This window comes from Leopardus geoffroyi, chromosome C1, assembly GCF_018350155.1.
Source record: "Leopardus geoffroyi isolate Oge1 chromosome C1, O.geoffroyi_Oge1_pat1.0, whole genome shotgun sequence".
In the NCBI taxonomy this organism is placed as follows: Eukaryota; Metazoa; Chordata; class Mammalia; order Carnivora; family Felidae; genus Leopardus; species Leopardus geoffroyi.
In genome coordinates this window covers 137,746,175-137,765,934 of record NC_059328.1, presented here as the reverse complement: position 1 = coordinate 137,765,934, position 19,760 = coordinate 137,746,175, and the positions used below count along the sequence as shown (strand labels likewise).

The 19,760-nt window shown below is 36.9% G+C and overlaps 1 long non-coding RNA gene across 1 annotated transcript in view; it reads left to right on the top strand.

Annotated features, from left to right (window-relative positions):
* LOC123598898 overlaps nt 1-18,210 on the top strand; it is a 387,130-nt gene extending 368,920 nt beyond the window's left edge. The window contains exon 7 of the long non-coding RNA XR_006712866.1: nt 18,120-18,210. This is a non-coding gene — a long non-coding RNA (uncharacterized LOC123598898). The remainder of the gene's footprint in view (nt 1-18,119) is intronic.
* The last annotated feature ends 1,550 nt before the right edge of the window (nt 18,211-19,760 follow it).

The window sequence follows — 19,760 nt, the reverse complement described above, 5'->3', positions numbered from 1 at the left end:
CCAGTGAAAGTGTAATTTCAGGAAAATATAGTGACCTGGCTTTTTTTGCTTGTTTGGTTTTCCTCTTCATTATAGCAAGAAAAGCTTGACTAAGTCTGTGACACATCTAGGAAGTGGAGGCAAGGGAGAAAGATGAGTAATTAATTCCAAGAAGACCAAAGACAGAATTGTCAGAATGGCACAAAGAAATATGAATTTTGCTTTTACGTTTTACTTTTTTCTCTATAAAAATTGTAAATAGAGTACATTTATTTGCTACTATTGAGGTGAGAGCTACTCCCCTGCTAAGGACTTGTGTACAGGGTAGTGAGGGAGTAAAGAAGCAAATGTTGGTTGATGTTAGTTTAGGGGTTTTCTCAGTATGCATATCTGCAATGTGTTGTCTAAGATACCTAAGTCCTGAAGCTCTGCAAACTGAAATAAATGCCCGTTGAGTGGCATAAATTGGAACCGACCTAATGTGAGGTTATATTCTTTATCTCATTTACCTAACTATTCATAAATTTACTGGAGAATTACTAATTCTAATTACTAATACAATTATAAGCTGCTGCCGCAGACCTCATGTAGACAGTTTTATGATTCTTTCCTAGTGTAACTTGAAAAATTCCTAGAACTTGAAAAATTCTAAGTTTCACAACACATTTTGTTGACAAAGATTCAGCTAAGTGGATAATGGATCTGTAGTAAATTCTAGCGATACACCTCCCTGACTCTCATCCCTACCAAAGCAGGTTATTTCCAACTTGTGTGGGCTTGACTTCAAAATTTCTGCTGTGAGGTATTATTTGAAACATGCACGCTTGTGTCTTAGCTAAATTCACCTCCAGGTTTCACATCTAGTATAAAACTATTTTGGCAGACTCCATGGAGAATAAATATACTATTATGCTTATTAGATATATGCAGCTGTTGCATTCCTGCTTTTTATTTTTAACACTCTTCTAATTTTGGAATATTTTTAGATTTACAGAAAAGGTACAAAGATAGTACAGAGGAATCCCATATACCATCACCATGTTTCCCTGTCGCTTTCCTGCTGTTTTAAAGAAGCTGATCTTACCAAAGCGGGGTGCTCAGATGTGTGCTGATTGGCTAATCAAGTTCCTCTTTTTTAGGCTCTGCACATTACTTATATTTGTGATCTTTAATTCTTACAACAAGTATGTGAAGTGGATGTTAATTTTTGCACAGTTTAGAAAAGAAAAATGGAGTTCAAGGAAGGAAACTGACTTATCTAAAGCAACATTTCTCTCGCTCTCTCTTTTTTAAAGTTTATTTATTTTCAGAGAGAGAGAGAATGAGAACAAGTGGGGGGGGTAGCAGAGAGAGAGAGGGAGAGAGAGAATTCTAAGCAGGTCTTGCACTGTTAGCACAGAGCCCCATGCAGGGTTCGAACTCACCAACCAGGAGATCATGAGCCAAAATCAAGAGCCAGATGCTTAAGGGACTGAGCCTCCCTGGTGCCCCTGTGGGGACAGTTCTCCTATAACAGAACGAGGTGTCTAACTCGGGACCTCAGTGGCTGTGAAACACAAATTCTCTTCAAAGCACAGCACTGTCTTCAGCCCCTGCCTTGCTGAGTGCCCCTGGTCAGCAGAACTTGTCTTCCTCTCTGATGCTCACAGTTTGTCCTCTGGCTGAAGCTACTACACCCTCTCTCAGCTTCCTGGGCGGAGGGGGGGGGGGGGAGAGGGGGAGCGCTCCTCAGAAAAATGTGGGAGTTTGGGAAAATGGGAAGAGAATCTATGGAGTTTAGCAAGACAAGGAGCAACAGAGGTAAAAACTAGTTTTGCCACTTTTGAGGTTCAGGAATAAGGCCTTTCACAGCATTTTCCTTTGTTTATGCAAAGGCATCCATTAGCATTGGCATGCATTCTTTGCTTTCTAAGTGAAAAAGAGAAAGGATGGAGCTTTAGAGTCTGCTTTTTTTATGTTGTCTCCTTTTATCGGGAGGAACAAGCTGTAAAATACCCTTAGAAAACCACTTAAGAAGCTAAAAGGAAGAATGGTTATGAGACCCTTGTTTTTTTTTTAAACACAGCTTTGTTTGTGTCACTCAAAGGCCTGGTGAAAACAGAATGGGAGAAACTGCTCAGAAGCCTCCAGGGTAGAATTGAGGTAAATTAAGTCTCTCCTCAGAGTTTCTTCCTCTCTGAATCTTAGGCCATCACAATTTGGTTCCCACCGTGGTTAGGAGGGATGTCTGGAGGGCAATAAGGACTGTGTCAGGAAGATAGCTTGATCCTTCTGAGTTAATTTTTTTTCAATAAATATGTCATTATACTTGGCTAAACAGTTCATTGTCATCATTAGAGTAACCCTTGGGGTGCCTGGGTGGCTCAGTAGATTAAGCATCCAACTCTTGATGTTGGCTCGGGCATGATCTCACAGTTCATGAGATGGAGCCCCTCGTTGGGCTCTGTGCTGGGTGTGGAGCCTGCTTGAAATTCTCCCTGCCCCTCTCCCCTGCTTGTTCTCTCTCTCTCTCTCTCTCTCTTTCTCTCTCTCTCTCTCTCTCTCTCTCAAAATAAATAAACATAAATAAATAAATAAACATTAAAAAATAAATAAATAAAAGGAGGGGCACCTGGGTGGCTTATTCGGGTGAGCATCCGACTTCGGCGCAGGTCACGATCTCATGGATCTTGAGTTCTGGCCTCACATCCAGCTCTGTGCTGACAGTTCAGAACCTGCTTTAGATTCTGCCCCTCCTCCGTGCTCGCTCGTTCTCTCTCTCTTTATCAAAAATAAGCATTTTTTAAAAACAGAATAACCCTCTTTGAACCCCCAAAAGATCTCATATGAAAATGTCACATAGCAATTCCAAGATGGGCTGTGTATAGTTCTGACATCACTAGAGTATATGTGAAATTAGCTTATTTAGTATTTATACGATAGAAATTGAAAAATATGCTTGTGATATTTACAGAGAATAATCCACTTGAAACATCCCAAATATGTCCATATTTCTTCCTATGTTAATAATTAAAGCAACATTGGGCCCCTGGGTAGCTCAGTCGTCTGAGCATCCGACTTCGGCTCAGGTCATGATCTCACAGTTGAAGTTTGAGCCCCGCATTGGGCTCTGTGCTGACAGCTCAGAGCCTGGAGCCTGCTTCAGATTCTGTGTCTCCCTCTCTCTCTGCCTCTCCCCTGCTCCTGTTCTGTCTCTCTCTATCTCAAAAATAAAGATAAACATTATTTTTTTTTTAAATAATTAAAGCAACATTGATGAAAACAGGTGTTTCTGTGGCTCTGAGGCTCCTACTGTCTGGTGGCTCTGAGTCTTCATGACATGGTTTCCAGGGTCATCATGAAGGGCCAAGATGTGGGAATCCCATTAGGGACATTTTTATAGGACATTCTTGGGTGTCACTTGTATCAATTCTTTCTATGCTATATTAGCCAGATGTGAATTGTACTTTATGTGGACATCCAGAAAGAAAAAGAAACTGGTATGGTGAAGAGCTCACTAGTCTCTGCTATACTTATCAAGTTAAAATAAATTCTCATTTTACTCAAAATTTCTCCTGCCTCTTAATTCTTATAAATCAAATCTCTTTTTTTTCTCCATATTTCATCCTAATGTATCCTTTTATCCTTTTTTAATTTTTATTTATTTTTTTTTCAACGTTTTTTTTTTTTAATTTATTTTTGGGACAGAGAGAGAGACAGAGCATGAACGGGGGAGGGGCAGAGAGAGGGAGACACAGAATCGGAAACAGGCTCCAGGCTCTGAGCCATCAGCCCAGAGCCCGACGCGGGGCTCGAACTCACGGACCGCGAGATCGTGACCTGGCTGAAGTCGGACGCTTAACCGACTGCGCCACCCAGGCGCCCCCTTTATTTATTTTATTTTTAATGTTATTATTTTTTATTTATTTTTTTCAATCTCTTTATTTTTATTTTTTCATCTCTCCCACCTTTCTCTTGCTTGATTTCAGTTTTCTTATGTACTATACCCAGGTCACTGAGTTAGCCAGGCAGCCCTCTTTCCATTACCCATAGTAACCTCACTTCCTGGTTCTGCCACAGCTGCCCCTCCAGTCTTCCATACTTGTGTAAGTGAACTAACGTGAATTCTCGTTCCTGGGTGAAGCACAAGTAGAAACCACACCAGGCAGAGTTGTCTCACAAATTATTTGCAGCAAATAAGCAGATCATAGAGAATAACTTCCAAAGCTGAGACTTCCTGAGCAACAGTGAATGGGTTCCTTTTATTTAGGGTTCGGATGAATATTTGGACAGGGATGCCTTGTCATCATATGTTGACAGGCATAAGATTGTGCATATGCCTTAAAGAAACATGCCTATACATATGTTGGTTATTATGTAAATGAGGCTTGTGCTTCTCCTTGGGGTTCAGCTGGTGACACCTGGACAATCTAATCTTCTGCTTTCTCCACTTTTGTCCCACATGGAAAACACCACCACTACCACCACCACCGGCAACAACAACAGAAACTCAGTAGTCCTTATAAACCTGTTTCCAACCTCTGCCAAACCCTAATAATACTGTTTGGCTATTAGTGATTTGGGATCAATTTACTTTTTCATTTTCCATGGCAAATATTTCAAACTTTGACAGTTTATTTCATTTATTTGTTTACTACCTGCCTTAACATCAGAAGGTCAATTTTTTTTTTTTAAAGTACATGCCATGTTCCCCACATTTTACCTCTAATCAGTATGGCCCTGCTTTGTTTCCCACGACTCTTCTGCTCAGACTGCTCCTGGCCCTTACTTCCTTACTTCTTTCCTTATCTCTTCTCCATTCTCCATCTACTTCTTCTCCCCATTCTGTATCATGTTCCCTTTATGGAGGAAAACTTTGATTCATCCTTCAAAATGCATCTGAAGTATCACCGTTTAGTCTGCTCTGGCTGCTATAACAAACTACCACAGACTAGGTGGCTTAAACAACAGAAACTTATTTTCTCACTGTTTCAGAGGCTGGGATGTCCAACGTTAACGTGCCATCAAGCTAGGTTTTATTCTGAGGCCTCTTCTCTTAAATTGTAGGCGGCTACCATCTCAGTGTGTGCTCACATGGCCTCTCTGTGAGCCTGTGGACAGAGAAAGAGAGAACAAGTTCCTCTGGTGTCCCTTCTCCAAAGGATCAGAGCCCCACCTTTGTCATATCATTTGACCCTAATTACTTCCTTAGAGGCTCCGTCTGTAAATACATCCACATTAGGGGGTTGCCTCACCATTGCTTACAATTTCAGCATAATAACCTTTTGACTGTAGCCACACAAATGTGACCCTTGAAAACAATCTGCGTCATATTTTAGACTATGTTCGCCTTTTCAACTTCACCAGATGAATTTTAGAGGGCTGCGACAATCACCTTAACCATCACTTCCCAGTGATGCATCCTTTGAAATGAGGCAGGAAGAGTCTGTGCCCATGTAATTTTGAATAGTGTGTTACACTGTCATCATACTTTAAAGTGTTTTCTTAGGTATCCTCTCTGGAGTATGAGCTAGATAGAGATGGAAATCATGTCTTAGTATCTTTTGTATCATGTTCAATAGCTAGTACCAAGTCTGCAACAGAGTAGTAGGCTCTCAATAGCTATTTTTTTTTTTTTTTTGTTAATTTATTTTTGGGACAGAGAGAGACAGAGCATGAACGGGGGAGGGGCAGAGAGAGAGGGAGACACAGAATCGGAAACAGGCTCCAGGCTCCGAGCCATCAGCCCAGAGCCCGACGCGGGGCTCGAACTCCCGGACCGCGAGATCGTGACCTGGCTGAAGTCGGACGCTTAACCGACTGCGCCACCCAGGCGCCCCTCAATAGCTATTTTTTGATCAGTCGACTGATCCACCAGATCCTGAAAGTCAGCCAAATGATAAAAGAAAGATTATGTTATGGGGCATTTAGCTTAATAGCAAGAATGATGCATTTAATTGGAATTATTTTGATATCGATTCCCTATATATGGCATGTACTCATTCTTCAACGGAATGTTTAATTCAGCTCAGTTCTGTGATCGCTTGGGGAAAATACCATTTGTAAACACCAGTTTAAGTACAGGTATAAATTCCTCAAGAACTAAAATAGAAAAATTTGAGTATGTTCATTCCATTGAGCTTGTATATCTCAAAAGGTTGCTAGCATAAAACTGCTAGAATTGGAAGCTTACTGTGGATTGAGCATAGTATCTAGAGTTATAGCTATTTATTTCAAGAGGCCTGGGCAGTTCAAGCATATGTTTTAAGGCCTTAAAGCTCTATTCCTTTTTTGTCATCATTTGAGTCCTGGCCTGATTCAAGTTATTTTTTTTTCCTTTTACCAATTACATCTTGGAATTGTAGAGTAGATTTTTTTTTTAGGTTGCTGTTTGTGATTATTCTTACTACTTCATCAACTCCATAGTTGTCAGAAAGGCATTTTTGCATGAAATTTAATTTCTGCAATGAAGGTTGAAAAATTATCTTGTCTCATCAATAAGGAAAACTCTACCACATCCCCCACCCCTGTTTTCTGTCAGAGCAAAATAATCTCTTGAATTATCTGTATAAAATATTTTGCATTGTTCTGGCAATGATCTGGCTCCATCCCTGGGTAGGAAATTGGGCATGTGTGGCTAGGCATCCAGAGGAATATGTTTACCAATGAATTATCTTCCAAGGTTTTGACACCACCATCAGTTATGCCAGATGCAAATCATTTACTCTCTGTCAGTTCAAATACACAGTCTTGTTTGGATGACTTAAATCTATGCTGGCACCAAAATATAGCAAGCAGTATTGCTCAACTTTTGAGTTGAAAGCATAGACAAATGTATACAGCGCCAAAACATGGAAATAATACAATGTAGGGTGAATTCTGTTAAGTGTTACTTAATGTTAGCATAGCATGAGATTGTCAAAGGAGTAGTGACATTTCCTATTGAGAAAAGGAAATGTTCTTCTACAATGGTAGACATAAATGTTTGACATGGAGTTTTAAGATGACTGTCATGTTCTGTATAGCCCACAATCCTGCCAGATCTCATAAAGTAAAAAAAAATGAAACTCCTGGTAAATACCTCAGGAAAATGCCATATTAAATTTTGGGATTTTATAATAATGACTTCAGTGCTTCAGTATTTCATAGAGTTTAGCATCATGTCTATAGACCATTAACTGGTGGATTAATGGCCTCAAGAGTTAAAAAGTTTTGACAGATTTTTCTTTATTCTTTCTTATTTCTGAATCAAGGCAGATCATGGTACAAAAATTTAGATTATTAAATCACTTATTTTTTGGCTTTGGCATAAAGACAGCTGAAGTAAACAAAGTTGACCAATATTTGACTTACTGAATAGATACAATTTCTGTTTGTATAAAATAATGGGAGAATTTCATAAAATATCCCAGCTGAGGACTGTGGGTTTAGATCACACACAGACCATTAAATTAGAAAACACAAGTCTGGCTGGCTCAGTGGGTTGAGCATCAAGCTTCGGCTCAGGTCATGATCTCACGGTTCGTGAGTTCGAGCTCCTCATTGGGCTCACAGCTATCGGTGCAGATCCCACTTAGGATCCTCTGTGCCTCCCTATTGATTCCCTACATATGGCATATACTAATTCTTCAATGGAATGCTTAATTTAGTTCAGTTCTATGATTTGGAGAAAATAACCATTTGCAAATACCAGCTTAAGTACATGTATAAATTACTCAAGAACTTAATTTAGCTCAGTTCTATGATTTGGAGAAAAAACCATTTGCAAATACCAGCTTAAGTAATATATAAATTACTTAAGAACTGGAATGGAAAAATGTGAGTATGTTCATTCCATTGAGCTTGTATATCTGCTCCCCCACCCGTGCTCCTCTCTCAAAAATGAATATTTACTAAAAACAAAACAAAACAAAAAACAGAAAGAAAATCCAGATTTGAATATTAGTTCCACTTTCTTATCTATGAAACAGGAAGGATACTTCCTAACTTATAAAGACAGTATATTGATTTAAAACTTGAAGGATAGGGGTGCCTGGGTGGCTCAGTTGGTTAAGCATCTGACTTGGTTTAGGTCATAATCTCACGATTTGTGAGTTCAAGCCCCACATCAGGCTCTGTGCTAACAGCTCAGAGCCTGGAGCCTGCTTCAGATTCTGTGTCTCCCCCTCTCTCTCTGCCTCTCCCCCACTCATGCTCTGTCTCTGTCTCTCAAAAATTAATAAACATTAAGGCATTTTTTAAATGTGATGGATAAGTATGCATATGTTTATGTACACACTTATGACAACTGGCAATTGTTATAAACATACATCAGGTCATATGGATTTTAATTGAGCTGAGTAATCAAGATAATTGTAAAAAAATACTTCCTTTTTTTAGGTAGAACAAGTCTTACCTAATTTAATGTTTCCCTGGCTTCTTTGACTTTGGCCTATGCTTCCCAGTTAGATTTAAATTGGGCTAAGTAATCACATTTCTAGTTATATATTTTCTCAGAGTCAGAACTTACAGAGCATCCCCGGATCTAGCAATAGAAAAAAATACACATTAGTGCCAGAAAATATCTGTGTTACATAAATCTTTTTAAATGTTTTTGTATAAAATGGTTACACAAAATAAATAAGTGGACCATGGAATTATTTTAGAATGTATATATTTATGATTTAAGAGCATTTCACTTTTCCTTGGTCAAGATACTATTTTCACTAGTTGCTCATCAACCAGGACGGTAGTTCTCAAACAGAGATTTTTTTTTTCCTCTGGGGGATGTTGGTAATGTCTGGAGAGGCATTTTTAATTTTTATAACTGGTGCATGGAGGGGTATCGCTATCATGTAGTGGATACAGATCAGCGATTCTATTAAACATATCATAATACATAAGACAGTCCCTACAATAAAAATTGTCTGGTTCCAAATGTCAACGGTGCTGCTCTTTAGAAACCACTTCTATCAGGTTTCTTCTATCATACAGACATGAAGTTTCTCATTTCAGAACTAGTAGAAGACTGATTTAGAGATGATAGAATGTATTTGAACACATTTTCAGTCATACACAGGTAACAGGTTTCAGGAGGAAGTCACACATAAATTACCCTTGCCTACAGACAATGAGCACACAGTATGAGAAGTTCAAGCCTTCTAATTTGTACACGTGGGAGTGTAATATTTTATAACTTTATTATTCCTGGTAGAGAAGGAACTTCATACACCTGTTGATAGATAATTTTCTGCAATCAATTAAAAACAGTTCTCTTTGATTATCCATAAGTAGGTTTCACTGTATAATACGCATTTTTATTTGAAAGATTGTAGAAAATATTTTCTAAACTGAGCCTTGACTCTCATCATTATAATAAGTGAAAACTAGAGAAGATCAAGAAATCCATCTACTTCTTCATTTTATAGCTGAGAAAATTGGGAAACGATGAGGCCGAGCAACTTTCCCAGGGTTATAAAGTTTGTTGCACATGGTGTCAGGACCGTATTTCCAGTCCAGTCAATTAATTGCCAATATTTTCATTTTAATGCTGTCATTCATCATATATGCATTTAAGTTCATTGCCTATTTTTCAAAGAACTGTCTTGGGTCTCTCCTGCCTCCCTGTCACAACTCATCCTTACATTTATTTTTGTCTGACAGTTTTTTCTCCTGGTTTCTTTTAGGTCAGTGAAGCCAACAGTACAAAACCTTTAATTTGATACCTTACCCTAAAGCCTTTCCATGGGCTTTTATACCAAACCAGACTCCCCTAGATTTAAGAGGTGTGGAAAAGCTAGATTAAGGTGTCTCAGTCTAGCTACTCTGCTATTCGGTCAGATTGTGAAATGGCCTGTGCTGCTGAGTTCGCCCATCACTAGAGGAAAAAGCTCTTCTCATTTGTACTGGTTTAACTTACAGGGATTTTAGTGATCCACGAAACAAGTGAAATTTAAGATACACATCTTAAGCCCAGTTTGTAAAGGCTTGCGCTTTCAATAACAAAACTCACAGTGACAGTGATGTATGGTTTTCTTTATGAGACCTGAAAACTGATGGATATGTGATCTTATAAATGCTTAGACAAACTAATGCACATAATTATATTTTCCATTTGAAGTCTATTGCTAGGCATTCTAATACAATATCATTAGTTGAAATGGCCACGATGATACAGCTTGGGCAGTTTGTCACGGTAATTACAGGGTGATTATTTTTGACTGGAATAAAGATTTCAGTTTTAGTATGGTGGAAAGCATCATCACAAATTACAGTCTTGGAAAATAATAATAAAAACTTTAAGATTTTAATGCATTCTGCAGCATTATTCCAAAATAATTTCTCATTAAGGAAAATGTCCATAAATTGGATAAATAAATTATTTTTAAAGTGATTAAAATATGGCTTTGCCAAAAGGATCCCACTTATCTCATTAATGGTTCCTATGTATAAAAATGTCGACATTAGATAAAATTTGAATGTGGTAAATAAGGCTTATGTCATAATTAACAACCTTTGAAGAAAGGATTTTTTTTTAAGCAGACACAAAAGTACGGCATTTATCTTCACTATTTTCAGAATGGTTGATTAAAGTAGACAGTGTCCTAACATCTATATTGAAAACTATATTAATCAATTGATTAATCATGCAACATTAATCAAAAGCCTCCCTAAGTGTTTTAGTATCTGAGCAGCTCTTAGTATTTTCTATCAGATCCCTTTTAAGGTGTCCATTAAAAAGATTAAATTTGGGTGGTAAATACTGAGGGGTTGTGGAACTTGAGGCTTCTCACTGGAAGGTCACAGACACCGCTCATTAGTGCTACTTTTAATGGGATAAGAAGCAAAAGTTTTGAATATGTGACTAAATCAATTAATCAGTCCCGCAGTTGACTCATTGCAGTAAGCAGTTTAATATTTGCCGAATTGGCACCAGGGCCATCTGGGTGATTTGTCCTCAGTGGGTTGGCTTAAACCGAAGAACACTTTTTACTTAAGAGTTTAAATTGAATGGCAAAAAAAAAAAAAAAAAAATGAAGCCGCAACTGCTATTCAATATGTTGGTTTGTACAAACTAGTTAAAAGTCAGCCTTTATTATTAAGAATGTATTCAAATGATCTAGGGTGCCCTGTACAATGAGTGTAAAACGTCCTATTACTGGAGTGGATGGTTCAAAATCAAATGAATTATTTCAGTGTTTAGTGAGATTCGATTGAACTTCATAGTACACTCTCAAGCTTACTAATCAGCTGTAAATTTCAACATTGGTGATTTATAATTGGTTTAGTTCTTAGATTTCTAAACTCTTTTACACGTAATATTAGTGAAGCAAATTTGTGCAATAAATATGGAGAATGTCAGCATCAAAAACAAACAAAATTAGTATAGTTTAGATAAAGACAAATGTAATAACTATTGGGCAATAAATAAAATTATTTATCATATTTTCAGAAGTCACAGCTCTATTATCTTTTGTGTATCATATCTTTCTAATTGTAAAAAGCAACACTTTTCAATATATCTGTTTGTTTTGATCATTTTCCCATATAAGAAATGGTAGGTTCGGCAAACTCTGTTGATCTTTCAATCCTTTTCGTTTACTTGACAGAGATTTTCTTTCTACTACTGAATAAGTGATCATAACGACATTCAATGAAATTAAATCTTGTCAATTTTTTCTGGATAGTTTTGCCAGCTTTTCAAACAGAATCCAAACCTATAGACATTTAAAAGCATGGTATGGCCCATCTGTTCATCCCTGCTGTTGCTTGAGGAAAGATTCTGTAGTCGAGACAGTTCCCAGAGTTTGTGCAAAGGACTTTATGATTTGGGCAATCTCTAGCTATTGCTGTTTTTCAACAAAATGATTAGGTGGTAGTTTTAAAATTTGCAAATATGTCCTGAAGCTTCAGCAATAGAAACACATATCTAGATAACTAAATTTAATATATGCTGAATATCTTCAGCTTCAAAAGATGCTTGTTTTCTTCTCTGCCAGTTGCTCAGAGTGAAAACAGATATTTTGTTATATATGCTGCCCTGCTGCTGGTGCTCATCTGCAAAAGGATGACGATTGGGAGATAGACAGGCATGCTTCATCTTTGCGCTTCTCTTTTGCATAAAGTTACCTAAAGAAAGGCAGCTACTTTTTAAAAGACAGTTACCTTTATGATGTATTATGTAATGACACAAATTCTAAAGAAATAACTTTAGGTTTTTATTTAGCGTTTAGTACTACAGAAAAAGAATTTAGATAATGCATTTTACCTCCCAAAGTTGATTTCTTACCCTTCTTAGTTCTTTGTTTTCAGCAGAATAGTGCTTAAAAGAGAGTTACAGAATAAATCTAATTATGATAAGGCATTATAAAAAATTGGTTTCTGTTAGCATGCACAATCTACATTATAATTCCAAGTGTGCATTTTGGTATGAAGTATCTGAATAATATTCTTAGTTGATTACTACTTAAAGCTATTCAGGTACACACCAAATGCTCTAAATTTTTATTTTGTTCTTTGTTATCAAATAATTACATGAAAAAGAAACATGTCTAAAAATAATCAGAAATAGATTTGGTTATGTCTCCATGTATATATTGTTTCATATTTGAGTTATATTTTCATTTTGCTATTGACGTGAAGCTTGGTTGCCTTCAGCGGGGAAGGAAATATAATCTGCATAATTCCCATTAGTTCTTCATTGGGTAAATGCATTTTGATATTCTATAGTAGGTTGGTTTGTGGCTAATCATTTTTGTACTTAGCAGCAGGTGTTACTTCTATATTGAAAAACTAGTACACATTTTAGAAATCATGGGTATAATTTAGCCATAAAACACCTAAGTTTCAGGATCCATCATTTCATTAAATAAGTTCACTGGAAACAAGAAAAGCAATTAGTTGCTAATAAGATCATTGTTTCATTACCTGGGTTAACTTTTATACTATTCAGAAAGCATTTTAGAGACAGATTCGTTTTTGGTGGTGTTCTTATGGTGTAATAGGACTACCTGACATCAAATATTCTGACGGAGCTTGATTTCCCAAATGTTGCCTTGGGGCAGCTTTTTAGGGAGGGCACAATTTTGAACACAAGAAAGTATTATATGTTGGTAACATTTTGGTTTATGGATTTTAGCTAAGATTTATATTTTAAACATTCTTACAGGAATATCCATTTAAAAGTAGATGACTCTAGAGGTATCTGGTTGGCTCAGTCAGTTGAGCCTCCGATTTCAGCTCAGGTCATGACCTCACAGCTTGTGAGTTTAAGCCCCGCATCAGGCTCTGTGCTGACAGCTCAGACCCTGGAGCCTGCTTCAGATCCTGTGTCTCCCTCTCTCTCTGCCCCTCCCCTGCTCATGCTGTCTCTGTCTCTTAAAAATAAAATAAACATTAAAAAAAATGGAAAAAAAGGTAGATGTCTCTAGTTTTCAACGTGATAACCCCTTAATAGAATTCAAAATTGTGTAATTCTGTGACTGCAGGCATAAACTATTGGTGATTGTGAGTGAAAACCCTTTTGTTCTTTATACCACTCCTCAGACCTTTAGGAGGAGGACCTAGGAAAATTACAGAACCACTTCCGTGACCTCATTTAAAAAAAAAAAAATTTAACGTTTATTTATTTTTGAGACAGAGAGAGACAAAGCATGAATGGGGGAGGGGCAGAGAGAGAGGGAGACACAGAATCGGAAGCAGGCTCCAGGCTCTGAGCCATCAGCCCAGAGCCCGACACGGGGCTCGAACTCACGGACCGCGAGATCGTGACCTGAGCTGAAGTAGGACGCTTAACCGACTGAGCCACCCAGGCGCCCCTGGTGACCTCATTTTTAAGAGAAGTGATATGACAGACGTATCTGCCTCACTGTTTTCTGAGGATCACATGAGGTACAGGAATTAATATCATTTTGAAAACTGTCAGTTCTCAAAGAAATGTAAATTTGTATTATTATGTTTAATTATTACTGATTGTGTTATCATGCTATCGATGAGGGCCTTTATGTATTGTTTAGAGCACTACTCCCTCAGCTGAAGGCTCCGTTCCTGGAGTCCTGTTGCCTTATTTCTTCACAACTTTCCTCTCTAACTTATTGTGTGGATTTGCTCAAGTGACCCAAATTCTCTGTACCTCATTTTACTCATTTGTAAATAGATAATAATATCTAAATTATAAGGTTACTGGTAGGACTAAATGAGTTAATACAAAGAGAGCTCTGAGAACATGAGACCAAAAAATGCTGAATCACTGTTTTTGTTGTTGCTGCTGTTACCAGGATCTTGTGATCTGGCCATAATGAAGTTACCACATTCCTTTCCGTTCAAATTTCTTGTGCTATAGGCTTGAGTCACGACAGAAGGAGAACTGTGAAAAGAAGCTCCCCAAATTTGTTTTTAAAACGTAGTTCTTTGGGGGCGCCTGGGTGGCTCAGCTGGTTAAGTGTCCGACTTCAGCTCAGGTCATGATCTCACAGTCCATGAGTTGGAGCCCTGCGTTGGGCTCTGTGCTGACAGCTCGGAGCCTTGAGTCTGCTTCAGATTCTGTGTCTCCCTCTCTCTCTGCCCCTCCCCTCTCTGCTCTGTCTCTTTCTGTCTCAAAAATAAAGAAAAACATTAAAAAAAATTTTTTTAAAAAGTAGTTCTTGGGGCACCTGGGTGGCGCAGTCGGTTAAGCGTCCGACTTCAGCCAGGTCACGATCTCGCGGTCCGTGAGTTCGAGCCCCGCGTCGGACTCTGGGCTGATGGCTCAGAGCCTGGAGCCTGTTTCCGATTCTGTGTCTCCCTCTCTCTCTGCCCCTCCCCCGTTCATGCTGTGTCTCTCTCTGTCCCCAAAATAAATAAACGTTGAAAAAAAAATTAAAAAAAAAAAAAAAAAGTAGTTCTTATATTTCTCCATAGTAATTAACTCCTATCTGTACTAGTGGCCTCAAAAGACAAAAGGAAATATGAAGTGAAATTTATCCTGACTGTTCCAGATAATACAGAATTTTCCCTCCAAACATTCAGCCAATGGATTTATTCCTGGGCAATTACTTACTATATAATAAGGACAGTTCTAAACATGTGGCTCCTATCTATAAATGAAAGTGAAGTGAACTTGGTGTATGAAAGATTTGTTTTGATTATAGTCAAAACCATACTTATATAGACAAAGTGGTGGAACAAGAAACCTGGAATTTGGTTCAGTGGTAATTCTTTTTTTTTTTTTTTTTTTAAGTTTATTCATTTATTTTGAAAGAGAGAGGGAGAGGGAGGAGCAGAGAGAGAGGGAGAGAGGGAGAATCCCAAGCTCCACACTGCCAGAACAGAACATGAAGCAGGGCTTGAACTCACAAACTATAAGATCATGACTGAGCCAAAATCAGGAGTTGGACACTTAACTGACTGAGCCACCCAGGCACCCCTAATGGGTAATTCTGATTGAATGTAGTCATCTCAGTAGCTATTGATCTCTAGTCTTTCCATAGGTAGAGCAGAATTGCCTGATTTTCTACTGAGGTAGAGAATCCACCAGTCTAGTTTACTATAGACACCCATGGAATTTATCCTCCCACTGCTTAATTCTGCTAACATTCTCTGACCAAACGCATGCCCTTTTCTTTTCACTGTGTTTTTTATGTTCTCTTCATCCAAATGTCATAGTGATCTGAAATTTCTTGAAGGCTGAAAGTCAGGAATAATGGAACAATTTCTTATGTTAAAGATGTGTTTTCTTCTAAACCAATTTCCTTTTCCTAAGAATTTGTACATTCCATGTACCTCGGCCTGGAGAGGGCTGATAGTTCTCTAGGAGTCATTTAAGTTTATAAATATATATCACATTTCAGGGGCACCTGGCTGGCTCAGTCGATAGAGCGTATGACTCTTGACCTTGGGTCATGAGTTCAAGCCCCATGTTGGTCATAGAGCTTACTTCAAAAATAAATAATGACATAGATGCTTACATACATTTTTACATTAATTTCCTTTGATTCACTGTAGCATTGTTTAAGAAAATCGTATCTCAGCTTTCTACTGAAAAATGAGCCTAACTTGTAATCCAGGTCTATACAAGGGAACATCTTCTCTTAAACTTATATTTAGTTTTATGGGGTGCCTGGCTGGCTCAGTCACTAGAGCATGCAACTCTTGACCTCAGGATTGTGAGTTCAAGCCCCACATTGGATATAGAGATTACTTAAAAATAAAATCTTTTTTTTTTTATTTTAATTTTTTTTTTCAACGTTTATTTATTTTTTGGGACAGAGAGAGACGGAGCATGAATGGGGGAGGGGCAGAGAGAGAGGGAGACACAGAATCGGAAACAGGCTCCAGGCTCTGAGCCATCAGCCCAGAGCCCGACGCGGGGCTCAAACTCACGGACCGCGAGATCGTGACCTGGCTGAAGTCGTGACCGACTGCGCCACCCAGGCGCCCCAAAAAATAAAATCTTAAAAAAAGTATTTAGTTTTATTCTTGATAGTTCCCAAAATCAGTTAACTAGAAAGAGAACACTGAGAACAATGAACAATGGTAATTGATCAAAAGGATTATGGGTACAAGTAAATAAGACAAGAAAGTAACTAAATAGCTATAAGCTAATTCTATATTTTTCAACATTTAAGAAGAAAAAAACTCATCTTTCTGGTGACTTGTAAGCTGCTTTCATTGAATCAAGGGTGAAGAGGAAAGAAGAAATTCTAAAATATTAATCATATAATAGACTGCAATATTAGACTTTTTATCTATTAAGATTGAGAAACAAAAAGGTTTAGAAGACTATAGTAATAATAGCATAGGTTTACTTATTTATTCTAAATTCTGAAATATTTAAAAATATTTCTAAATGCTCTTCGTTGAGTTTGTAAACTCACATCAAATTTCAGATACTTGCAAACATGTGTAAAACATCTCTGAGAAATCTCTCCCCTCAGCTTGCAGAAAAGACCATTTATTTTAATTTTAGGTTTTTTTAGCACAAAAATACCACCAGTTGTAAAAAGATATTTGCTCCTTCTTAGAACACAAAAATGTTTATTGAAACAAAAATAAGATAATTTTTAAAAACAGGAATAAAATTCATGTTCTCAATGACTGCAAGTATAATTCAATTTTTAAATTATTTTTATTTTGTGAACATTTTTTATTACCAACATATTACAGAAAAGTTACTAATTGTCATTGTTCGGTTGTGTGTTTCACATAAAAGTATCTTATTTAATTTCTGTAACAACCCTATTGATAGGAAGCAACGTCTTCCTTTTACAGAGAATTACAGGTAGTAGTTAATTTTATTAACCATGTACATATCATCTGATTTCAAAATCCTTGCTTTTGTCTCAACCCTTATTCTATATTACAAAATAAACGAATACACAGTGCTCTGAAAATTTCAGTTTCCTTAGAATACTTGTTAGTTTTATTGCAACTTTTTACTGAGTGGAATTCCATTTGTGACTGTTTCTTCTTTTTCTACCAATTGTGTCACTTTGTCTTTAAATACACTCATTCTGATTTACCCATTAAAAGTCACATACATTACTTTTAAAGACAAAATTCATGTGTATGCTTAAGCCTAAGAGAAAATCTAAGGAAATATATATGTTAGTAAGTCATTTTATTATGTCAGATGTTTTGGTTATTAGGATTTTTAAAAATCCATATACTCTGCCTGCTCCATTTTTAGGTACAATTACAAATTAAATTTTATTCCTGTGTACTTTGATAGATACATTAAAGTGTCTTTCTTCCTGGATTTTTTTTTTTTGTATGAATAATGATGAATACAAACCACAAACTAAATGAGATTATTATAACTAAATTAGGTGTACAAAACATCCAATGGTAAACCTTAATTTCTCTTACCAACATGCTTTTACTACTACCTTGGTGAACTTGTTTTTAATCAGAGCATATCAATGACATTTGCAAAGAAGTACCATTATTTTAACTGGAGCCATGAGCCTACCTACAGTAATGGCATCCAGTTCTGATCCCCAACTCAATCTATTAAACCCCTGAAAGTTTGCTTGTTAATTATTGCCAAGTAAAATTTTCATTTGCTCCGAAATTGCATGGTGAATATAGTTATTACAATTAAGTTTATATTAGAAATTGGCACTAGAGGGAGCTAAGTAATTGTATCATTTATGTGTTTAGGGGAAATTGAACATTCATTTAAAAACTTGTATTTTTTTTTTCAGAACCTGCTGATTTTACAAATATGGCAGCTATGCCTCAGCAAATTATAAGCAATAATGAATTAGTTAATTTTCTTCAGTGAAAACTGCTATGGTAAGATTATTAAATTACTGTATTTCTACTTAGTGAAAGTAGCTACCAGTCAGTAAATTAGGATTTCTAGGACTCTTTGGGGAAAGGGATTATTACTATTATCCATGTTTATCATTATTTTGGCCCTAACAGAATTAAAATGCTCATAGTACCATGTTAAAATACAATATTTTGTTCCCAAATTTATGGTTTGATAAGAAAATGGCTTTATTGAATAGGATCTCAGTGTTTTTTTTCTCAGATGAGAAAACAATTTTACTATTATGGTACAGTCTAGGAATTTAGTTGGTTCGATTACTTTGAAGGGCTGGTTCTGTTTAAGAACAGCGTTCTTCCCCAGTGAGCACAGCCTATGGTGAGTTGGTAACATTGTGCCATTTCCTGCTTTTATACTTATCTCCACAATTCATAAAAGTCTGTTTAGGTGTGCAGAGGTAAAAGCTGCAGGATGCTTTTATTTACATGAACTAAAGAGCTAAAAAACAAATATTTAATCCCATGTATTTTCACGTTGACTCCCTGAAAACACATTTGAAAACAGCTTGTATTAAGTCAATATTGTGGGGAGAAAATGGAACGTTTTATCCTCCCCGTCACATTACTTAGGTGGTCACGGCCAAAAAGGCACACATTTTACACATCCTTATGTGAGTTTGTCCTCTTACAGACAATGCATATGGGAATTTGTTCTTTTTTTCACAGGTCTTATGAAGGAAAAATATGGTTTAGATGTTAAAAAAAAAAAAAAAGGTTTCGTTCACATACCATTCTACTTTGAAAATACAATGATGTTGAAAATAGTGATGTAAAACTCCTGATTTTTTTTTATGGTGAAATTCTTTTAGCTAATCTTTTATTATAGATTTGAATTGATACACCAGTGTGCAAAGTGAAGTTTCTAGCTTTTTTTCTAGTGGATCAAATGAGGAAACCCTCTGCCTTTAACTACCTCTGCACAGGTTTAGCTTTAATATAAACGTGAATTTTAGAGAAAATAAATGTAAAAAGTAGAAAAAAATTATAGCTGGGCTATACATTATGTGATAAACCACAACTTTGATTTCTTTCTGTTCGCTTCACTTATTTCCTTTATGAAAATGAAGCATTGCTTAACTTTATGTTTTATTTTTATGATTTGAATTATTAGCGTATTATCTATCTCAAAGGAATATCATAATTGAGGTTAGCCTTATAAGAGAGGTTAGCAAGTAGCATTTTAAAGACAGGATTTTGGGGGCACCTGGTGGCTTAGTCAGTTGAGCATCTGATTCTTGATTTCAGCTCAGGTCATAAACTCAGGGTTGTGAAGTTGATTCCTGAGTCAGGCTCCATGCTGAACGTGGAGCCTGCCTGGGATTCTCTTTCTCCATTTCTCTCTCTGCCATTCCCCTGCTTGCGCTCTCTCACTCTCTCTCTCTCAAAAAACAAAAAACAAAACAAAACAAAAACAGTATTTTGGAGAAGAAAGAAGGCTTGTATATGGGATACCTAGGACATCTTTTAGATCTCTAAATTAGTGTTTGAAAAACTGTAATGTACATGCTGATCAC